This window comes from Sus scrofa, chromosome 14 (assembly GCF_000003025.6).
Source record: "Sus scrofa isolate TJ Tabasco breed Duroc chromosome 14, Sscrofa11.1, whole genome shotgun sequence".
In the NCBI taxonomy this organism is placed as follows: domain Eukaryota; kingdom Metazoa; phylum Chordata; class Mammalia; order Artiodactyla; family Suidae; genus Sus; species Sus scrofa.
This window is the reverse complement of record NC_010456.5, coordinates 130496024-130519211: the sequence shown is the minus strand read 5'-3', so window position 1 is coordinate 130519211 and position 23188 is coordinate 130496024. Positions and strand designations below refer to the sequence as shown.

General features: G+C 43.5%; 1 long non-coding RNA gene across 1 annotated transcript in view; it reads right to left on the bottom strand.

The window, feature by feature from the left end:
- Positions 1-23188, bottom strand: part of LOC110256782 — a 115541-nt gene that overhangs the window by 41879 nt on the left and 50474 nt on the right. The window contains exon 2 of the long non-coding RNA XR_002338764.1: positions 7944-8002. This is a non-coding gene — a long non-coding RNA (uncharacterized LOC110256782). The remainder of the gene's footprint in view (positions 1-7943; positions 8003-23188) is intronic.

The window sequence follows — 23188 nt, the reverse complement described above, 5'->3', positions numbered from 1 at the left end:
GTATTGGGGATACTTGGCAAAATATCTTGGTTTGTTTATCTGAACAAAAGGACAGTAAGGATTCTTTGAAGCTCTTCTAAAATGCAAGATCTTGGATTCTGACTATGCTCTGAAAAAGAATCAAATCAAAGCTTTATCTTCTCTTAGAAAAATTCCCTGAACGGATAGAGGGCTGAATTTCTCAGGATGTGCTTTTTCACTTCTCTTACCCCATTACCACGAGGGCGCGCCAGTGGGCGTTTCATTCAGACCCTGAATGGAATACATTATTTGAACTGTCTTTTTCTCAGCAGACATAAAGGGAGCAAATCAGCCAAGCCCAAGGAAGAAATTCCAGTCAACCCTTGAACAATGTCGGGTTTGGGGGCACTCACCCTCCACCCAGGAGAAAATCCACTTTGTAATTTATTCCCTCTGTATTTGCGGATCTGCATTCGAAGATTCAACCAACCTAGATCATATAGCGCTGTAATATTTACTATTAAAAAAAAAAAGCCATGTATAAGAGGACTTATGCAGTTCAAACCCGTGTCATTCAAGAATCAACTGTATATTACTATTTTAGGCATTCAGCTTTCTATTCATTTTTTTTGTTATGAACCTATTTCTATATTTACAACTTTAGAAGGAAAAGCATCTACACAATAGTTATTAAATTGTCCTTCTGCCTTTCCTGATTGTACAAGTGGTGCTTCGACTAAAAAATAATGTGTGATGCTCTTCTGTCCCTGGAGAAGGCAGGGTTGGGGGGAGCAGGAATTAAATTCTAGTAGCAAGATACCAATGGCTGCATTTCTAGAAGTGACACAAGATCCAGGGACAAGCTCCCCGTTTGCAAGTAATGCGCATTATTACAGGTCCTGCAGTTAGAATTTTAGATGCCTTTAAATCTTCCAAATCCACCAATGGTAGGACTGTGAAGAGTTAGATCCTTTTTGGAAAAGACTTTGGCATTCCTACTGCATTTGAGGATCTACATACTGAAAGATCTAGAAATTTTATCCCCAGAGAAACACCCTAGAGAAACTTCTATGCAAGTATTTCAAATTCCAACGTACAGGCGCAAGAATGAATTGATCAGCAAACTGGAAGCAACCCAAATATCCATCAGCTCACAAACGTAGAATGGATAAATCATGACCTGGTTCCATAGCATCCTACAGCAATCAGAAGACTCCATCAACTATACATGCCAGCATGAATGAACTTCCCAAGCGTAATGTTCATATATGGTAAGATGCTATTCATATGAAGTTCTAAAATGAGGAAACTAAGCTATGTTGTTTAGTGTCAAAACTATGAAGATGGCAAGTGAGGAATTCCTGCTGTGGTGCAGGGGGTTAAGAATCCTCCTGCAGCAGCTCAGGTCACTATGGAGGTGCAGATTCAATCTCTGACCCAGCACAGTGGGTTAAAGGATCCGGCATTGCAGTGCAGGTCACAGCTGTAGCTTGGACCAGGGAACTTCCTATGCCAAAGATGCTGCCAAAAAAAAGGCAGAAGAAGAAGAAGGCCCGGAGTTCAGTGGATTAAGGATCAGCGTTGCTGTGAGCTGTGGTATAGGTGGCAGACATGGCTTGGATCTGGCGTTGCTGTGGCTGTAGCATAGGCCGGCAGCTGCAGCTCCAATTCAACCCCTAGCCTGAGAACTTCCATATGCCAAGGGTGTGGCCCTAAAAATAGAGAGAGAGAAAAAAAAAAAAAAAAAAAAAAAAACGGCAAATTGCTGGGAGCCACAAAGTGGCTAAGAAGAATAATCCTGTGTGAGGCCTAACTGTAAGCAAAGCTACAGCAGAGGCTGAAGAAACTGAAGCTGCAAAGCAGTTTCGAAGAATCCCCCAGCTGATCCTGTTTAGTAAAAATTTCTGAAATATGATTTCCTCTTCTATTCTTGTGCTTCTTTTCTGTCTGATGCTTATGTGTGTTGTGAGTCATTCTTGGCTCATAATATGGGAACTTTCTCAAACTCCTGAGCTTCCACCCAAGTATGGGCCATTATTTACTTATAAACCTAAGCCGTTGTTAAATAGGTTGAAAACAATTGAACCATGCATAGAGAACTTTCCTAAGAATGGGAAGTTTCCCTTCAGAGGAGTAATAGTAAATATCATGCAGAACTGCCATGTAGGCCTGGAGATCTTTGTTGGACTCTGGTCCGTCCCCATGGAGACAGATTAGGGGGTGGTTTGGGTGTTGCCCATGGCCCAACAATTGTGGATATTATAAGACAAGACATATTTTTTTCTATAATAAACGCTACCTGTTGGGACCCAGCAGGTGGAAATTATTATTATAATTGGCAAGATTTTTTTAATATATAAATTTTATAATTAATAAAGCTTTTTATAATAGATAAGGTTTATTTAGGACAGTTTATGTTCGGACAACCTGCTAATGGTCTGAGGTCAGCCTGACCTCGAAAGCAAGCCACGTGTGAATACCCCACTCCCCATCAATGGTTATTCATGCCTGCTAGAGGAGCACAATAGGTAGCTTAGGCAAGAATATCTATCACCTTATGCCAAATCATTGTTAAAGTAAAAATTAGATACCTATCATTCTGCTTGCTATTTACTTATTTTCTAAGAATAAAAGTACAGTTTGTACGTAATCTTCATTTAAAATCTAAAACTAAAAGAATAGTTTGGAATAATAAATTTTTTTTTTGTTGTTGTTGTTGTCTTTTGTCTTTTTGTTGTTGTTGTTGTTGTTGTTGTTATTGTTGCTATTTCTTGGGCCGCTCCCACGGCATATGGAGGTTCCCAGGCTAGGGGTTGAATCGGAGCTGTAGCCACCAGCCTACACCAGAGCCACAGCAACGCGGGATCCGAGCCGCGTCTGCAACCTACACCACAGCTCACGGCAACGCCGGATCGTTAACCCACTGAGCAAGGGCAGGGACCGAACCCGCAACCTCATGGTTCATAGTCGGATTCGTTAACCACTGCGCCACCACAGGAACTCCTGGAATAATAAATTAACATATATTGTTGTTTGTATAATCATGCATAAGAGTAAAATGTATAAAAGCTGATGCTCTCCTTTCAATAAACGGGTCATCAGCAGCACTTGCTGAGGGAGTTGGCTCCAATTCTTTCCGCGCCTGTTTGTAGCGCCTCCTCCTGTTCGTCGTCTCCTGGCTGCTGGGGCTGGACCCCGGCAGCAAATGAAATCATTACTGTGAAACTCAACATACTGGTTATGACTGGGGAAGAGCACAGAGGTTTTGGCGGCATAGGCAAGTGCTAAGTATTGTTTCTGGGCCTGGGCAGTAGTAGCAAAGGTATTTCTTTGATGGCTATTATACTGTGCACATGTTCTTACGCACTATTCTGTTTGCTGGTTATATTTTAAATAAAGAAAAAAGACTGCCCCTTTCTTGGAAATATCTCCCAGTGCTTTTGCCTCATGTCAAGTTTTCTTGGACATGCTTCTCTCCATACAGATGTCTGGGATCGTCACGCCATCACCCGGGCCTGCTGCTGCATCTGTCTGTGCCCCAGAAGCTAGAAACAATTAGCTGGCCATGGCCTTCCTGTCATCAGCAGAGCACTTGACTTTTGCGGCGTCACTGCCTGTCAGCTGTTCTGAAATGATCTGTGTTTCTCAGGAGGCTCACTCTCCAGCATAGACCGCAGCCCGCTGACAGCGTCCGGGGCTCTGCGGACAGGGCGACAGTGGCCACACTCATAGGAGACTGTGGGTACAGAATGCTATTGCGGGGAGAGGGGGCTTGACTGGAAGAGGAGACAAGGAGGCTCACTCTCCAGCATAGACCGCAGCCCGCTGACAGCGTCCGGGGCTCTGCGGACAGGGCGACAGTGGCCACACTCATAGGAGACTGTGGGTACAGAATGCTATTGCGGGGAGAGGGGGCTTGACTGGAAGAGGAGACAAGGGGAGGAAGCGCCTCTTTCCAGAGGGGGACTGTCCCTCGTATCAAGCATTTTCCCCTCTCTACTGCTATTCAATGCCAAACCCTCAGGGTGACGAAATCCAGCAGAATTAACATGTTGGTGTGGTTAAGTTCATTGAATTCATTCATTCATCCAACAAATATGACAGCTTAACTACTGGGCTCAGAAAAGACCTAGCTGCTATTTTTTTTTTTTTTTAGGATGCATATGGAAATTCCCAAGCTAGGGATTGAATAGGAGTTGCAGCTGCCAGCTTATGCCACGGCAACGTGGGATCTGAGCTGCATCTGTGACTTACACCAGAGCTCACAGCAATGCCAGATCCTTAACCCACCAAGCGAGGCCAGGGATCAAACCCACATCTTCATGGATCCTCGGGTTTGTTACGCTGAGCCACCACGGGAACTCCTATTGGAAGGATTTAAAAACACAAACCATACCCTTGGGAAGTCAAAGACGAAACATACACAGGTGAGCAGGTGCATCTTCTGATGCATATGACAAAGAACACAAGCAGTGGGTACGGCAGCAGTGCACAGAGATGGGGTGTATCTGATGGCAGGAAGGGGAACACGGAGGCGGTGCAGCTCTTTGGTTGGTTCACAGACACTTGGAACTCACTGCGGCCAAACCCTAAATCGTCATCTTCTGCCCCCAAATTTCTTCCTCCTCCCGTGTGCCGACCCAGGGTAAGGTCTCCCCATCTTTCCTCATGAGCACCCAGGAGCGGGAAAAACCAAGGGGGTCGTGTCAAAACGTGGTCTCTTGCCTATCATCTCCTTCCACCATCGCCAATGGTGGGCTACGCAAGGCCTGCCATTCGGTAGCACTCTTCCAGCCCCGGGGTCTGAACAAATGGAGAACTCAGACAAAGAGTAGCAGATGGCACCAAAATGCCACTTCTCCTCCAGGGAGAGGCTCCACAGAAGACACAGCTTTAGATCTGTGGACCAAGGAGACTTGCAGAGACTGAGCCTCACAATGTGTTAGGGTCCCCCACTCTGTCCCAGCAGTAGGGCAGGACCTCCCGCGTGAACTGCCTGTCCAGGTAAGACCAAGGGCAGGAGAAACAAAGCAAGGCCTGTGTTCTCGGCAGACAGGCTCGTGCCCGAGGGGGAGGGGCTGAGCTGAGCTGAACTGAGCATGCCCAGTTCTTCTCCAATTCACCCACTAAATGTCACTCGACCTTCCTGCAGAAGGAATAAAATGCAAAGGTATGAGTCCAGGAGTGTGCCTGACGCTCCTCTCTCATGAGAAAGGAGAAGACTGTAGAAATGCTTAGTGCCATTGGGTGAATATCTCATGACTTTGCTTTCCTCCAAACCCCCTGTTACAACAACGGCCTTAATCCAGACTTTCTGTAATTACTTGCCTGAATCGCTGCTTTCTGCCCAAACTGATTCCTGAATCCATGTGGTAGGCTGAATAATCTTCATAAAAACCAAGCTAATACACACTACTGTATATAAAATAGATGAGAAACAAGGACCTACTACATAGCACGGAGAAATCCACTCAATAGTCCGTAATCACCTATACGGGGGAAAAGAATGGATACGTGTCTATGTAGACTGACTGGCTGTGCAGCACACCTGAAACTAGCCACATCGTAAGTCCGCTATAATCCGATAAAATTAAAAAAAGAAAAAAAACTAATCTCATCTCTTCCACCTGAAAATACTTTCTTGGCTCACCTCTTTTCATGATCAAAGCTCTGAGCCATCCGCCTGAAACATGAGGTTTTTTGCTGGGAGCCATTCATGCAGGTCTGCCTTCTGACATGGTCAAGGAGACTGATGACCCCAGACTGTATGGCAAGTCTGGGAAAGCGACAGTCCAGCTTCTTCTTCTTCTTCTCTGTTTAGTCATACAGCCAATGGAAACTTTGGGAGCTGGGGAATTGCAGCTTAATGAAAGATCTCAAGAAAAAGGCCCAGGAGAGGGTAAATGTCGGGGATTTGTGCTTTCTCAGAAGCTGCAAGAAACCCCTAAAGTCCCTACAGTTCCCCCTTTCTCTATCCCCCTTTCCACTTCGGGGACTGCCCCTCTCTAAGAAAGTCCCCAGTAGAATGTTTTCTGATGACCAGTGCTACGTTGAAAACAATACGTTTAGGTTTGACAATAGGCCAAGACATGGGCCATTTAACCCCTATGTGTGAAGTTGTTTTCCTACCAAGGAATGGCTGATAAATACAATAGGCACTGGGCATAGACATGAAGAAAGCTGGTACAGCTTATACCTAGCATCTAGAAACAAGTTAGGGAAATGTGGGGCTGCTGCAGAAGGCCAACCAATTGTGAGCAGGTCTATGAGCCCTACCCCAAAGAGTGTAGATGCCACGGCCTCTTATTTCTGCTGTGATCTGTTCTGTTGATCTGACCACAAAGACGAATAAGATCTTCTTTAAAACCCTTTTGATAATATAATTTAACTTCGCTAATGAAAACTAGTTAAAACCAAACAAAGAGATTTCTATAGTTAACAAGCTTGCTCTTTTCTGTTTCATAAGAATTGTGTCATAGTTATAAGTACATTGAATACTGAGAAGTCAAGTGCAAAGTACAAGAAAAAAGGCCATTGCGAATGTCTCCATGATTCACAAAATCATGAGGACATAGTTGATGGACTGGAAAGTTAAAAGATATCAAAGGATGTATGACACATAACAGCAGGAAATAAAAAATGTATATAAGCTAAGTCTGTTCCATCAATAAACGAGCCGTCCCACATAAACGCTGGGTCTGTGTCCATTCTTTCACCGACGCCGCCCATCCTTCGGGAAACCCTGGACCTGCTGGAGCCGGACTCCGGCAGTTTTTCACAAATTACATTTTGCCAACCTGCCCAGATCCATTCTTTGGACACTCTTCCTACATGCACCCTTCATTCCAGCCCGTCCACACTACTGGCAGTTCCTGAGACAAACGGTGCCCTTTCCCGTCAATCCCCGGCCCCCATCCTTCTGCCAGAAATCAAGTCTTCTCCCTTCTCCATCTGGGTTACTCTTACCTACCCTTCAGAACACTGTCACTGCCACTGAGTGTCCCTCAGCCCCAGAGCAAAAAAAAAAAAAAAAGAAAAAAAGTATCCTTTTTCTATGCCCCACAGCACCTTGTGTGTGTCTCTGTCACAGCAGGTGTCTCACGGTTGTGCATTTTTTACCCATTATACTCCCCCTTTGAACTGTGAACTCATGGAGGAAAACAACACATTTCTTATATGTTCTTCGCTGAGCCCCAGGTCTGACACAAATGTGATGCACAAACGTGCATTCAACAAATGAAAGGTCGCATATCTCTACAGGTCTTTCTTGTTTTGTTGTTCCATGATGTAAGGAACCTCAGGCATCCCAGGAAAGGAACAGAACCACAGCTAAAGAGGATCAGCAGGGGGAAAAAATAACATCTGCACATCCCTCTCTAGTTTCCAGAGCCTTTTTTATTTCCTTCCTTCCCGTTCCCTCTGGGCTCTCACTCTAAATCCTGGAGCCGAGAGAAAGGGAAAGAGTAAGTTTAATAAAAAGCTAAAATGGAGACAGGCAATGTCATAAAAGCTACTCACCTGCACATGCTGATCCAGCCACCGAGAGCCTCAGCTTTTCCATTTCCCAGCCAGAGCGCCTTCTGCGCTGTGAGGGTAACTGGAGGGGGCCAGGAGGGTTCCTGGACACATGGGCTCCCCTCTCTCGGCGCAGCGCAACGGCGGGGCGTGGGACACTCTAGGACACTGTCTCCATTCCGTCCTGGGATGGCCCTTTCCCCACGTGACTGCAACCAATATCCTCTGGACAAATCCTTTCCAGTTTTCATCCACCGTTTCCCCAACATGAAGCCCTGACAACCACGCGATGCATTCGACCCTGAGTACTCATCTTCCTGTGTTCTCTTTTCCTCATGATGACGTGCTTAAGTTGGAAGGAGAGCCCCTGTCCTTGGGGGAGCTGGGAGCAGGACCCTCTGCTCCCCAGGGCTGGCTTCTTCCTTCCTTTGACCCTTCCCCCCCCGCCCCCCGCCCCGTCTCCTTACCATCTCTGTGGCTCCCGATCTCACGTCGAATGCTCCATACTCCTCTCCAGGCTGTGTCTCTACCAATAAAACATAAAGAACAAAATGCCCTCTGTGAAGCTACTTCTGGAAAGCCTCTTACCCAATATATTACGTACACCTAATCCTTCATCCATAAATTCAACACACACTCTTCTCATGAATATGACACATAACTTTTGAATACACATGATCTCAGTTAACCTGCTTCACAACCCAGCCTTGTGGGTCTTACTATTACTGCCATTTACAAATTGGAAAAAACTCAGGCTCCGGGGGAGTAATGGTTTTGCTGAACGTCTCTGAGCAGATAAGGGGTTAAAATGAACCTAAAATGGCAACAACAAAAATAATTATTTACTGGATGCCTCTATGAGCCAGGCATCATTCTAGGCACTTGAGACATATTGGGAAACAAAATAGATAATGCATACTATTGGTGAAAAGAGAATTTGTATTAAAATATCGGGATTTATAGCTTAAGAATTACATATATAGTGCATTTCTTTTCTTTCTTTTTCCCTCTCTCTCTCTCTCTCTTTTTTTTTTTTTTTTTTTTCTCTTTTAGGGCCGCACCCACAGCATATGGAAATTCCCAGGCTAGGGGTTGAATCAGAGCTGTGGTCGAATCACCACAGCCACAGCAATGCAGGATCAGAGCCAAATCTTCAACCTACACTGCAGCTCATGGCAATGCCAGAGCCTTAACCCACTGAGTGGAGCCAGGGATTGAATCCATGTCAGATTCGTTACCGCTGAGCCACAGCAGGAACTCCTATATAGTGCATTTGATAAGAGATTTTCTAGATCTCGTTTCTAGATTTTCCAAATCCCATTTGTTTCTATTAAGACAGCAAACATAAAGAAATTGTAGAGAGATTTAGAAGGTAAGAAGCAGAGCAGGGCAAAAGGAGTTAGAAGTATGGGGGGTGAAGGCAGATTGTAATTTCAACGACGTTGGTAGGTGGGGGTCTCACTGAAAAGGAAATATCAGAGCAAAATCTTGAATCTCTAAAGGAAGAATGTTCCATGTGGTGGGGGGGGGGACACAACAGGTACAAAGGGTTGAAGGCACTACTACCATGGGGCCAAGTTCAATGGAAGGGCGAGGCCAGTGGGATGGAGCAGAGTGAGCCAGGGAGAAAGTTGCAGGAGATGAGGTTGGAGAAGCCACATGGGGTAATAACCACGTAAGGACTTGTGTCCCAGGCCTCTTACTCCAAGTCCGGAAATGCCAGCTATGCATCAAGAAATAGATATTACAGCTAAATAAAAGACAGAGTCCAAGGTTTATCCTGGGCCATCTATTCATGACGTGAGACAGTCTGGATACCATTTGGATTCTAATTATTTCCATATCTCATCAGACTAAAACAACCTACGCACTGCGGATAAGGCATGAGTCCCTTCTGGGTAACTTTTAATGAACTTGACCTAGCGTCAGCCTGTATTTTCTCCTGTAGTGAAAACTCAGTTTAAATCGTGTAGGAAACATCTTGAAGTTTCTCCACCAGTCATTAGAGTAGCTTACTGGGACCTTCCATATTCTTCCCTGTGCATTACTGGTTTGACCCAATTCCCTTCTTCACTGCAAGAGAGAGAAGCAGGGTTTAACTGAGCCAGAATCTGGTACCTCCCTCGCCCTCGTTTCAATTTCATTTCCCCAGGGATACAGAACTTTCTTTATCATGGTGATAATAAATTGGCAAGTAGATTCTAGCTCCTAACGACAGCTGGAGAAAAATGATGTACGTGTGTTTGTTGGAAAGAAATGCCTGATGCACAGGCCCCCAGGGGAGAGACAAATGCAGATTCACTCCCAGCTGATACCTGGCCTGGCTACATCTCAGCTGTAATAAGTCTCACTTTGCACTGGGCAGCCCTGGTCCAGCCGCCCCGCAGGAAGAAGTCTTTAAATAAGCATTTGCACACGGCGCACAGGGAGCTGTCGCCCTCAGTACTGCCTTGGTTTATGGCAGTCTTAAAGGCCAGTCACAGCACACAAACTCCAAGTTACATTGCGGGAAAGTGAAATTTATAGGACAAGACACAGGCAGGAGGGGGGTATCTTCTAAAGTTTACTCTCAGGTATAAATAATTTATAAACTTCATCCTATGTCAAAGTATAATCTTTGGAGCTGGGGGCCTGGGCTCTGAGGTCAGATGTGGGTTCCAATCTCAGCTCCATCACTATTGGTACAGACATCAGAATAGCCATGACCTCTAAGAGGTAAATGGCTGAGAAGGGCCACAGGCACTTTCTGGAGGTGATGGGAATTTCTACCCAGGTCATCACTGCATGGTTTCCTGCATATGTTTGTAGTCGTTGAGCTGTACACTTACAAATTGTGTAACTTACTTATATTTCAGTTGAAAGAGAAAGCAGGGGAGGAGGAGGGGAAGGAAAGAAATTGAATGAGTGTCTCAAAGCTGAAAGTGTTCAGGCAGCGTGTGGATGACTCTTAGGGATATTGCAAAGGTTTCTTTACATTAGGACTTTAGGATTAAAAGATCCACGTTGGGCTCCTCACCTTGGTAAATATATAGAGGACATTTGTATCAGAGCAGTTCTTCCGGCAGGATGGTGTAATGCTGGCTGCTTTGTAAGGCGGAGCTCAAGAAAGAGACTGAGCAGGAGGTTTCTGTAATGGTCTAGAGATTTCTGTAGTAGTTTACAATTGGGTTCCTTAGCCTCAGCTTTATGGCCATCTGGACCAGAAAATCCTTTACCGTGTAGGGCTGATTGTGCATTATAGGATGTTTAACAGCATCCCTGACTCCACTCACTAGATGCCAGTATCACCCCTGCAGTTATAACAGCCAAAAAAGTCCCCAGACTGCCAAGTGCCATCCCCGCCCTGAGACAAGGGGAACAAAATTGCCCTTGGTTGAGACCATTGGTCTGCAAGAGCAGTGATTCCTAATTAATAGAAGGCTGCTGAGAAGAGCACCCCAGAATCATCGAGAGGGACTTTAAAAACTAAAGATGCTCTCCCTCCATGTCTGATACCAAGCTTAGCCAACTAATTCATCAATCCCTTTCTCTATGACCCAGTTTCAGCTAATTAGATATAAATGACTGTCTTCCTATAGGTGCTTTTCTTTTTTTTCCCCCCACTGAACTATAAATGTGATGGCTGGAGCTTCAGCAGCCATCCTGCAATGATGAAATCAAAGTCAAGAGCATTTTAGATATTTTGGTGCTGGCATTGTAGAGTGACTGGATCCAGTGCCAGCTACCACCCATCTGATACCTGGAGACTTTTCTTTTTCTTTTCTTTTTTTTAATTTTTTTTGCTTATTTATTTATTTATTTTGCTTTTTAGGGCCACATCCTAGGCATATGGAAGTTCCCAGGCTAGGGAGTTGATTCAGAGCTATAGCTGCTGGCCTACACCACAGCCACAGCAACTTGGGGTCCAAGCCACATCTGCAACCTAAACCACATCTCATGGCAATGCCAGATCCTTAACCCACTGAACGAGGCCAGGGACCCAACCCACATCCTCATGGATGTTAGTCGGATTCATTTCCACTGCACCATAATGGGAACTCCCTGGGGAGACTTTTCAATATGTAAAAAAACAAGTAAACAAATCCAATTTTTCTTATTTGTAGTCGTCAAAAGCATCTGTGATTGATACACTTTGCTCCTAGTGTCTCCTACATCCTTCACCACTTTCACCACGAGGATCACTGAAGTGAGCCACAGTTACAGAGAAGAATGCCCTATGTGACTCAGGGATGGAGAAAGGCTTAGGCTAGTTTGGAGACTCTTAGCCCCAGCTGCAATCAGAGTCTCCTTGGAAATTAATGATAATGATAATAATAATAATAATACCAATTCCTGGGTCCCAACCCAGACAAATTCACTCAGTACCATGACGGTGAGATTCCATTTCCACTGTGTTCAGTATCTATTAACTGCATCCTTCTATCCAGATGTATGGATGGTTCAAGTGGGGTGAGGCTTCAGTCTCTGTGACAAGCTGAGGCCCATTTCCCTGTCCCCAGTCCCGGTAGGGAATATGATGCTCCAGCTGGCCCAGGCTCTCCTTCTCAGCTGCCACATGCCCGTCTTCCCCCCTTACTGCCCTGGTTACAGTCTCCTTCATGTCGGGGTAACATCCTCCTGTGTGTCCACTCCTGGGGAAGTGTGTCTTGACCTCATTCGCCACCATTTCCTGCCGTGTAGAACACAGCATCTTATTGAGAGTAAGTGATCAGGAACCAGGTACCAAAGTTTGGAGTTGTCTTCACAACTACCGCTTTTAGCCCCAAAGAAGGAGGCTCAAAAAGGAGCTCCTTGGCCCCAGTGATGCTCCCATGAACGCTGACTACAGGGATCTTATTTCTGCGTCCCAGCCATGATGGTCCGACATCTAGAAAGAGGGGCAGGAGAGTGTGGGGGTGATGGGCAGGGCATGTCTGGATCCTGCTGTGAGCAGGAGGCAGTGGTTAAGAGAAGAGGCTGTGAGAGTGGGCAGCTCTGGCTTCTAATCCTTTCTTTTTGTCTTGGACCAATTTACTCAACTGTCTAAGCCTCACATGCCAAATGGGAATAGATTACACAAATAATGCACGTCAGGGCCAGGCATATAGTAAGAACCTAGGGCACCATTCCTCCCAAGACTGAAAATTCATTTTTGGAGGGCACACATCTTAGAGATTACAATGATTTGTGGTTGACCGAAGGTCACTGTACATAAACAGCTATTTAGCACATCTGTGATATTAAAATTTCACAGGGAAGGGAAGTTAGGAAAGCTGATGTCTTAAAAGGCTCCTTAAAGTGTGGGGGGGACAATAATGGAGAAAACACCCAGCGACACTGGATCAGAGCCTGCTGCTTAACGTGTCCTTGATTCAGAGCTCCTGGTGTCCTGTCCCTGCGCCCCCGCCCCGGCGCAGGCAGGTTCCAGGCAGGGAGCTGGAGTGATCAGCTGGCTACGTCCCAAGCACCTGGTTTCACATCTCTCTTTGTTTCTTGTTTCACAAACCAATGACCTATGAACCATCAGGAAAAGCACTTACTTTGAACCTGATGGATTGTAGCGTCTCTTGGATTTATTTCTAGTCCTTTACCACATCCTTCACTTTGTCTCCTATTAAGTTCTCTAGCTTGTACTTTTTCAATGGTTTTTTTTTTTTTCCTTCCCCAAACATCCTTTGATTGCCCTTCAGATGGCCTTTAAAAAATGGATGCATCTAGCGATTCTCACACTAAAAGAAGTAAGTCAGAAAGAGAAAGACAAATACCGTACGATATCACCTATATATAAAATCTAAAATACAGCACAAACAATCCTATCTACAAACGAGAAACAGACTCGCAGGCATGGAGAGCAGACTTGTAGTTTTCAAGGGGGGAACAGGAAGGAAGTGGGATGGACTGGGAGTTTGGGGTTGGTAGAAGGAAACTGCTACCTTTAGAAAGTATAAGAAATGGGGTCCTTCTATACAACACAGGGAACTATATCCAATCTCTTGAGGGTAGAACACGATGGAACATAGTATAATAAAACTAGGTCACGATGCTATACAGCAGAAACTGACACAACACTACAAATCAACTATACTCTAACAAAAAATATTTCAGAGAAAAAGAAAAGAAAAAAAGAACCACAAGGATTTATTCCTCTCTTTGGGGAGAAGTCCCCAGAGCTCCGTTAAAGAGATTCTTTAATTCTTACTTCTTTAGGATGCTACAAAAATCAGTAGGTGGAGGTCTAGTGATTCTAGAAGTACAGGCTCTTTCCAAAGCATGGCTCCTAGAAATCAAACGATACCCAGAAGTTAAGAAGTCAGGAAGGGCAGAACCCCTGCCATTTCTGTGGCAGGAATATGCAAATTTAGTACAGAGTTACAAATGCGCTCTTTCAACTGAGCACTCAGGAGTGGGGCTTTTAATTTTCATGCTGGTGCATGGCTTTGTTTCCCTGTTTATTGCTTTTCAAATGTTTTTTCTTTGTACTTAGTAAATCACATTTATCCAAACATCTCATCATCTCCCAGGCTCCCACACTTTATTGAGAAGATGTTCCCATGTCGATATTTCAAAATTCAGTGTTAATTACAGTTATTCCTTCTTCCCATCTATAGGGCACATGCAGAAAGAAATATAATTTCTTTTTCTCCTTCTCCATGAAGAGCCTAAAGAGGTTTGTTAATTAACTACCAAATCAGCCAAGATTGGATTTAACTTTTTGATTTGGGAGGTTGTCTCTGTGCAAGAATACCTGTCTACAAGTTAAGGGAGTAAATAAGAGTAAATTTAGCATGTTTAAATATTCAGAATGACAGGGTTCTCCTTCTCATTATTCAAACCAAAAACAAACAAACAAAAGGCAGGAGGAAAGTGGTAAAAACCATTGCCCATTAGCCCTGCCCCAGAGATTCAAACAGGAGAGTAAATATTAAATTCTGGAATGATGCATTACATTCTTTATTTTTTATAGACCACCTATGGAGTGCTCTGAGGATGCTCATTAATAATAATAATAATAATAATTAATAATAATAGCTACTGTCAACTTAGCACCAACAGTGAGCTAGGGTCTCTGCTAAGCACTTTGTTTGAATGATCACATTGCACTACAGTCACCTAAATTCTTTCCTTTTTAAAAAAAGTTTTATTGAGGTATAGTTGATTTACAATGTTGTGATAATTTCTGCTGTACAACAAATTGATTCAGTTATACAAGTACACACATCTATTCTTTTTCAGGTTGTTTCTCCATATAGATTATCACAGACTATGGGGTAGAGTTCCCTGGGCCATACAATAGTTCCCCATTAGGCAATCATTACATATACTGCCGTGTGTGTGCGCCAATCCCAAACCCCCAGTCCATCCCTCCACTCTACTTGTCCCCTTTGGTAACCATAAGTTTGCTCCCAAAGCCTATGAGTCTGTTTCTCTTCTGCAAATACATACATGTACATCTGTTTTTTAGACTCCACATATATGCTGTATGTCTTTGTCTAACTTACTTCACTTAGTATGTTAATTCCTGGGTCCCTCCATGTTGCTGCAAATGGCATTCTTTCATCTTTTTTATGGCTGAGTAATATTCCACTGCATATATTATCATCTCCACTTTAAAGATGAGGAAACTGAAGCTTAGGAGAGGTTAAGGGCTGCTTTGCACATAGCTGAGGGGGTCAGTTCTTAACAACAAAGTCATCAGACCTCAAAGAGCTGGATTGTAGCTAACCGCTCGTGCTCAAAGGACAGGGCAGATGGTGATGTTGGGTATGTGTCCCATCCTTTTCTGGCCTCCTGCAACTTACCTTTTCCCTGGCAGCCTGGTGGAACCAGGGAGTTGGCATGACCTTGACAAACAGACAGGCCACTGTAATGCTGTCAGCCCCAGCAGGCCTGCAGTACCACGTGTCCACATTTTCACCTCTCTCAGATCCCCCTTCCAACACTCCCCCGCCCACCACCCAAGCTCCAGACACCACCCCCCTCCTCATTAAGAAAAAGGAGATAATCAGGGAGGGCCCCCCCACACCTGATGCTTTGCACCTGTCCACAAATCTGGGCTGCTGCCTTGTGCAAGGCACCAGGACACAGTGGTGCCTAGACTGTCCTTTGTTCTATGTCCAGGATCCACGTACCACATCCCAACTGTCATCCCCTTTTGCGGATCCTGTCTCCAAGATCCCACTGCATCCTCCAGTCCTCTCCATTGCATATCTGTGATTCAGGCCCTCGTCCACTCTAGGCTGGACCACCGTCACGTCCAGCACACGAGGGCCCTCCCCTGGCCTCTCCCTGCGGGATTCCAAGTTATCTTTCTGCAACTCAGCTCGGGTCCCACCACTTCACTGTTTAAACCCAACAGTGGCTCCTCAAAGCCAAACTTCAACCATTAGCAGTGACAGTAATGCCTTTCACAGTCTGGCCAAGGTGCCAACCGTGAACCTCCCTCTGCAGCCCCAGGGGGCACAGTGTGCTCCAGGTGGCATGGGCTCCGGCACACTCTCTAGCCCTTGCTCACCTGTCTCTTTGCCTTGTTCTCCTCTGTTTTCTCTAATAAATTCTAATTAAATCCTAATTTAATTCTAAATTCTGTAAATTCTAATTCCTCCCTTGAGACCCATTTTAAATTGGCTTCAGCAGATGAGGAGTGACTGTTAGGACTAAATTGATTTCCAGGATGGGATGAGGAGGCAACAAGCTTCACACAGTTCAGTGGACTTCAAAACATTCAAACACACTACCTGAAACGTTGAGTTGATTCTCTGGGAGAGGAAGCAGGTAGGAACTCCCAGGACCTGGAGGGAACACTTGGATAATCGGAAAAAAAAAAAAAAAAATCTCTCCTCCGTCCACTAGAGGGCGCATCGAAATTTACAGGCAAACATCAGAGCAAGCTTCCCTTAAGTAGGTATTAAGTCTGCATTTCCTTTACAGTCATTACAGAATTTGTCACACACCACTCACTGCAATGTGAACACTAATCATTGGAATAAATACTCAGAATATAAATCCATATATAAAGTTGAGTGTCAAGGATCAATAAGATCAATATTAAGATCTGAGCTGCAAGTAGGTCCCTCTACGCTACCCATTACCACCCCATTACCTTGGGTACTGGGAGAAACATTTCTTAGTCACATAAACAAAGAGCCCACAGCCTGCAGATGCCCAAAGTTCAGCCAATTTTCCAACAAGTTCTAAGCAAGCACATTGGAACCGGAAATGGCTCTGATCGAACCCAACCGTGGAGTAGATGGGTATGACCTTGACATTCCTCTGGTCTCTTCTCTGATCCTGACCTTTCCCTCCCTCCATCCTGAGACCAAAAGCCTTTGTCTTTAGGGAAGTCAATAAACTTTCAAGCTGGGGTCAGCACAACTATTTTTTACCGCATATTAAGTGGTATCTATGGAACAATACTCATGGTGTTCCAAGCCAAACATCTTTTAAAGTGATAATGAGACTATTTCTTTTGTGGGTGAAAATGCGTATTTGACTCACTCCCATGAATTCTGGTCTGATTGTATCTTATTCCCTTCATTTCGTTTTAGTGCCTGCAAGCGTTACATCTGCATTCATTCTTATCTTCAGCCTCAGCATGGAGCTGTGCTACGTAAATGGGAATGTTTCTTTACGGTCACTTGAGGAGAGAAAGGTGTCCTATTCCCTTTAAAGGAAAACATGATCTAGGGTAGAAACTTTACCTAAGTAAGCCAGGTTTGTTAAAATCTTCCCCAAGACACTGGCAACAGAGAAGCCCCATGTAGTCAATGGATTCTTGAAGGACATTCTTAGCCAAGCCATCCGTTTTCTTCAGCCATTTCAGGGCTGGAGTCCACAGTAAGGCCAGTCTATCAACCAAGTTTTGCCATCTGTCCCTGGAGGGTCACAAAGCTTACCCATAGTCTTAGAGGGTAAATCGTATTTAGCTATTGCTATTAGCTATTAGTTAAACTTAGTATGTGTTATCTCTTTAAGGCTCAGCTTAGTTGTCACTTCTTCCAGGGAGTCTTCTGTGAATTCCTTTCCCAGATAAATATTTCCTTAGCCCGGTTTAGTTATCTATTACTACGCTTAATGCAGCGGATTATAATTGTTTATGAGGTTGGTTCACCTCTGAGAGCAAGGACTGTGCCTTATTCATCCCACCACCCAGCATAATGCCTGGTATGTAGAAGCAAGTACAATAAGCACATGGATAAATTATTCAAATAACAAGTAAAAAAAATAAACTGTACATTTCCTGCAGGAGAGGATCAGAGTCCCTATTTTTGTGGGCTGAGACATTTTCCAACCTTTGATTCATGGCTGATTTGTGCTTATAAGTTACAGAAACTCTTGGATTCCATCTATGTGACAAGAAATAACCAGATGATTTAGTCAGTTTAATCAACAACGGAGTGAAAAAAATAAAACTCCTTCTGTGAGTCAAAAATTAATAAATGATACTTTAGCTGACATTTTACATTACCAAATGCTCTCATATATATTATTTCTTTCTATCTCATAACAACTCAATCGAATGGATTTGATCAAGGGTCATTTTACAGATGAAGGAATTAAGATTCAGAGACATTAACTGACTTGAGTTAATGAAAGGTGCAGACAAGGCAAGATCTTCTGATTCCAAATCAATGTCCCTCCTGTGACACCAACAAGCTCCTTGGCCACCCCTTCCCCCCACTCCCCCCACCCCCGGCCACACTTTCAGGTCATTGGCCACTGGCTCTTTGACTACTTTGGCCAGTGAACTGGCTGATTTGATCAGTTAGTCTGACCATCCCAGGCAAACAAATCAGTTCTCCTCTTGGCTCAGCCATTTGTTAGCTGTTAGACCTTGAGTGAGTTTTCTAAATTTTGTCTAAGCTTTTATTTTCCTGAAGTTGGGATAAAAGAGTAAGGTCAGAGTGAATATATTTCTTAACTCTCAGGAGGTTAACGGGTTCAGCGTCATCACTGTCATCATTGCAATACCAGCTACAGCTACCATTTGCTCCATTCCAACTGTATACACTCACGGTTTTAGCACTTGAGGTTAATAACACATGGCACCCCCCAAACAACCGAAATAAAGCTGGTACTGCTATTGTTTCCACATTACAGATGTAGAAACTGAGGCATGATCAGGTCAAGCAACTCAACCGCAGCTACACATCAAGTCAGCGGAAGAGGAAGGATTAAAGCTCAGGTGGTTTGGATTCAGAGTTTGTGTTCCTATTGCTTGGCAAGCACTTAGGCATATCTTATCAATTTACCAGGGGAGGGCCGGTACCACTCTCATAATGTAAAGAGGGCAGAGAGTTCCTTCACCTAGAAAGATGAAATTCTACAGGGCTCCTGTGGAAGCTGAGTCCTCATCCAAGTATGACCGAGCCTGAAGTTTAAGGGCACAGTCGGTGTGATAATTCCTGCCACGGCTGCAAAGCCATGCAAGCCATTAGTTCATATCAAGCTGTTATTAAGCAGTTATTTTTGTAACAAAAATACTGTCTTCTTTTAATTTCTATGCAAATGCAAGGAAGCCAACACGACTGTGGTTTATTTGAAGATGTTCTTGTAGGAATTTAATTTATCCTTTTGAAGAAGCTACAAAAAGGAAAGGTACAGAGATGAGCCAGACAACTTGGAAGTGTTCTGAGCTACCGACAAAGAAAGGACAGCTTCTTTCTCCCTTTAGATTCAACTCCAAACCCTCCTCTCACCTTGACCAAGGACAGAGCGCACAAGTCTATGTTAGCCAGTGATTCTTGGAGATTATATCCTCGGCATCCGTCTACATGAGGCAGAGTTGCCATAAAGAAAATCCCTGCACACCACCAGTTGCCCTGAAATATGAGAAAAGTGACTGCCAACCACAGCATGCCAGTGTTTTTAGAGTGCCCTAGAGTGGGCTTGTTTAAAACTAATGGGCAAAGAAATTACTCAAGCACAATATTTGGAGAAGCCATACGGTATAGAAGAAAGAATACTGTACTTGGCGAGACAGAAAACCTCAGCCTGAGCCCAGCCCTACCCTTAGATTGTGTCTCCTGGACGAGTCACAGCTTCCTTGAGCCTCAGTCCCTCTCAGAAAACAGAAATCATCTATTTCTTACAGTTACTCTTTCTTTTGAGAAACATGCAATAGTGGTCATGAAAACACTCAGCAAACTATAAAAGACTGTTTGAATTACAAGACATCTTTCCTTCACTCTTCATAAAAAAAGAAGTCACCTGTGTGGAATGTCAGAACACCTGGAGCGAGCAGTGTACTGATGATTATATGAAGCCTGCTGCCCTGTATGCAGGTATCCTCTAAGTCTTGTTATATTGATTGGACCATATACTTGAAATTGCATTCAAGTTATGCCATACAAATTATAGTTAGAGAAGAATGTGTTGAGCAGAAAACTGTGTGGTTTAGTATTATCTGTGTAACAGATCTCAATTGGCAAGTAGCAAATACCTGGAGGGGCTGACTTAGGCTATTATGAGATAGCAGTGAAAAATGATTCAATCCCAGTATAGTCCTGGAAGAAAAAGTCAAACTTCAAACATTTATTTCTTAATGGCTTTTGATTAAGGCCTGATCACTGTTGACTGATTTCGATGCAAATCATTGATTGCTTACAGGTTAGGCTGTATTATGCATCAAATTTTATAATAACTTGTTACACGAGATGACAGGCAAAGTCAGAATCTCCTTAGATTCTTCTTTGGAAAGGCAAGGAGTCATGATTTATCAAGAGCAGGTGGGCACCAGATATTATTGATTCCTCCTCATGCACCAGCACGGTTTTTGTGGGAGATCAGCTATACCCTGGCTGAAATACACAAAGTTATGAAAATAAACATGCATATGGGCAAACATGATCCATTGCAGATGAAAGATTTATCAGCTTGCCTCTCATGACCCATCTGTAGCAAAATTCATGGTTATTTAGAAGCTATAAATTTAGAAAAACCCTTTGTAGATGGAACTCCTGTTTACCCAGGCTGTATGTTAAGTGGCCTATGAAACAGGTGAAGCATTGAGAAGCATCATTTCCTGACTCTAATTTGTACACAGTGGCTCTGTTTTCTTGGAGAGCCTTTTTATTTTCTGAGAAATAAATCCACTGCAATATTGTAATAAACAAACAAACAAAAAATACCCCTTAGGCCTTGCAAAATGCACAATATCCTACAGTGTCAGCTCCTGGGAAAAGTTTAGAGGAAAGGGATTTACTTCTGGTGTGATGGAACTGCAAGAGAAGCCTTGCCAAATTTGTGTTCTTCCTCAAAAAAATTCACTACAATGGAATTTTAAAAAGATTTTGGACAGCGAGTAAGAATTATGGGGACCATTGTGAAAGATGTCTTGGAATGGAACTGCCGAGAGCTTTCCTGAGATGGGGCCTTCTGCAAAATAGCGAGTGGTGACAACAGTTACTCTCAGATTCTTCCATCTGAGATGTTTCACGATCTTGTGATCCTGCTAAGATTTAAGTCTACCTCCTAAGATGCCTCCTAAACCTAAGGGATTTAAGGTAAGTTTCACAAACTCCAATGCCTTAATGGGTCCAGGAGTAACAGAAAGAAGAATTGATCATATGGCAACTGTGGGTAGCAGAGGCAGCAGGCATGTCCCTTTTCAATGGGGTGTATGGGTTGAATTGTGTCTCCCACCATTCATATGCTGAAGAATCCCCAAGTGCCTAAAAACATGATCTTCTTTGGAAATAAGTTGTCGCCGATGCGATTAGTTAAGATGAGGTCATACTGGGACTGGGTGGGCTCCTAGTTCGGTAGGCCTCATTCCTATCAAAAATGGAAATTGGGACACAGACACAGGGAGAACAGTATGTGAACATGAAAGAAGAGATCAGGGTGGTGGGTCTGCAAGCCAAGGAATGCCAAGGATTTCTAGCGAACCACCATCGGAAGTTAGGAGAGAGACTGGAACACGTTCTTACAGCCAAGGAAGAATCAACCCTACCAATACCCTGATCTCAGCCTTCTAGCTGAGAAATGCAGTAATACGTCTCTGTTGTTTAAGCCACCCAGTTTGTGGAACTTTGTTAGGGCTGACCTAGGAAACTAATAGGAGTGACATCTATTAAGTTCCAACACTGTATTGTCATGTGAGAAATGCCAGTACACTTCTTGCAATTTTCTAAGAGAACTCAGAAGTATGGATTTTGTTTCATATAACATCTCCCAACTTGAAAATGCTAGCAACAACTACAGAAGACTTAAAAATGCAATGTAAAGGCAAAATACATCTGATCCACAAGTTACCAGTGGGAAACCTCTGGTCTAAGGATGGCTAAATCTACCCCAAGTTAAGATTAAAAATAATACGTGCTGTTAAGCAAGTATCTGCCAAGTTCAAGTAACTATAATCCATGACTCTTTTCACATGACAATATAATTAAGCTATAAATCTATAAACCGATTATAAAATAGATAACTGTAAACTCTGCATGAACATGTAAAAATAGACTTCTAAATAACCCATAGGTTAAGAAGAAATTTAAGTAAAAATTTCAAAATATTTTGAATTGTATGATAATTTAAAATGCATATAAAATTTGTAGGATACAGCTGATACCATGCTCAGGGATTTTCACAGTCTTAAACACAGATATTACCAAAAAAAGAGAGAAAGTTCGAATACCAAGAAATTAAATATACATCTCATTATTTTTTAAAACCAAAAAATTAAAACTAAGGAAGTATTATATATAGAAGTTTTTATAGATATGTGCATACATGGGTTATATATACATCTACAGTTCCTTGTTCTGCAAGCCGAAGTAGCCAAAAATCACTGGTACCCAACAGTAGCAAGTACATGGAAACTGGATCTTGGTTTTTTGATACCACTCTCCAATAGAAGGAACCATGGCTCCTTTGAGAAATGCTGATACTAGTATGAGGCAGTGGAGATACAAGATGAGCTTGGAACAGCTTTGCAATCCCAAAATGTGCAGAGAGCCTAAAAAACCCCAACAAAACTCACAAATATGTCAAAGAGACACAGGAGGCTCTGAGAGAGCTCTCAGTGGCCATAGCTGGAACAATCTGAGCAGTGAAATAAAGTCATATTAGATTATAGCCCAAAGTACTAAGTAACTATCCTCGAATCCATGATAGAAGTAAACAATTGAATACAGAAGTAAATGGGAGAGAATTTATTCCTTCTTCCCGAAGCACAGAATATGGAAATGTGGGAAAAGAGTAACAGAACAGTGGAGGAAGCTGATACAATGTTCCTCAGTCAGGCAATCAAGGTCAACACCAAGGTGATAAGTCAAGTTGCTAGTTCGTACCCTTGAGATGATGTAATGGAAGGAGCATTTTACCTCTGCGGTCTTCCTCTAGTGTTGCTTTCACCGCCACGTGGAACATCTGGATTGCCCATGAAAGGAAAGGTATGGACACATCCTTCCTGTTCAAGGTCTCAGATTGGCAGTGACACTGGCTATTCCCTCTCAGGGTCCAAACTGGTTCACGCCTGACGATACAGGAAGTGCGGACTGCCAGGGAGCTCGTGGGAGGTCTGCAAATAGTACCGCTTCCACATCTTTGGGTTTTGGAAGCAGAAGTGGATCTCGTGTGTGACTATCTTATAAAATGGGTGTATTCAAGCCAAATACAACACGTTTAAATATTTATGGCTTCGGGTCTCTTTGGGGAACAACACTAAATCAGCCTGATAGATTTCTTTAATCCACCAGGCTGCAAACTGTTTGCCTCTTCTTCACTTCATAATCTC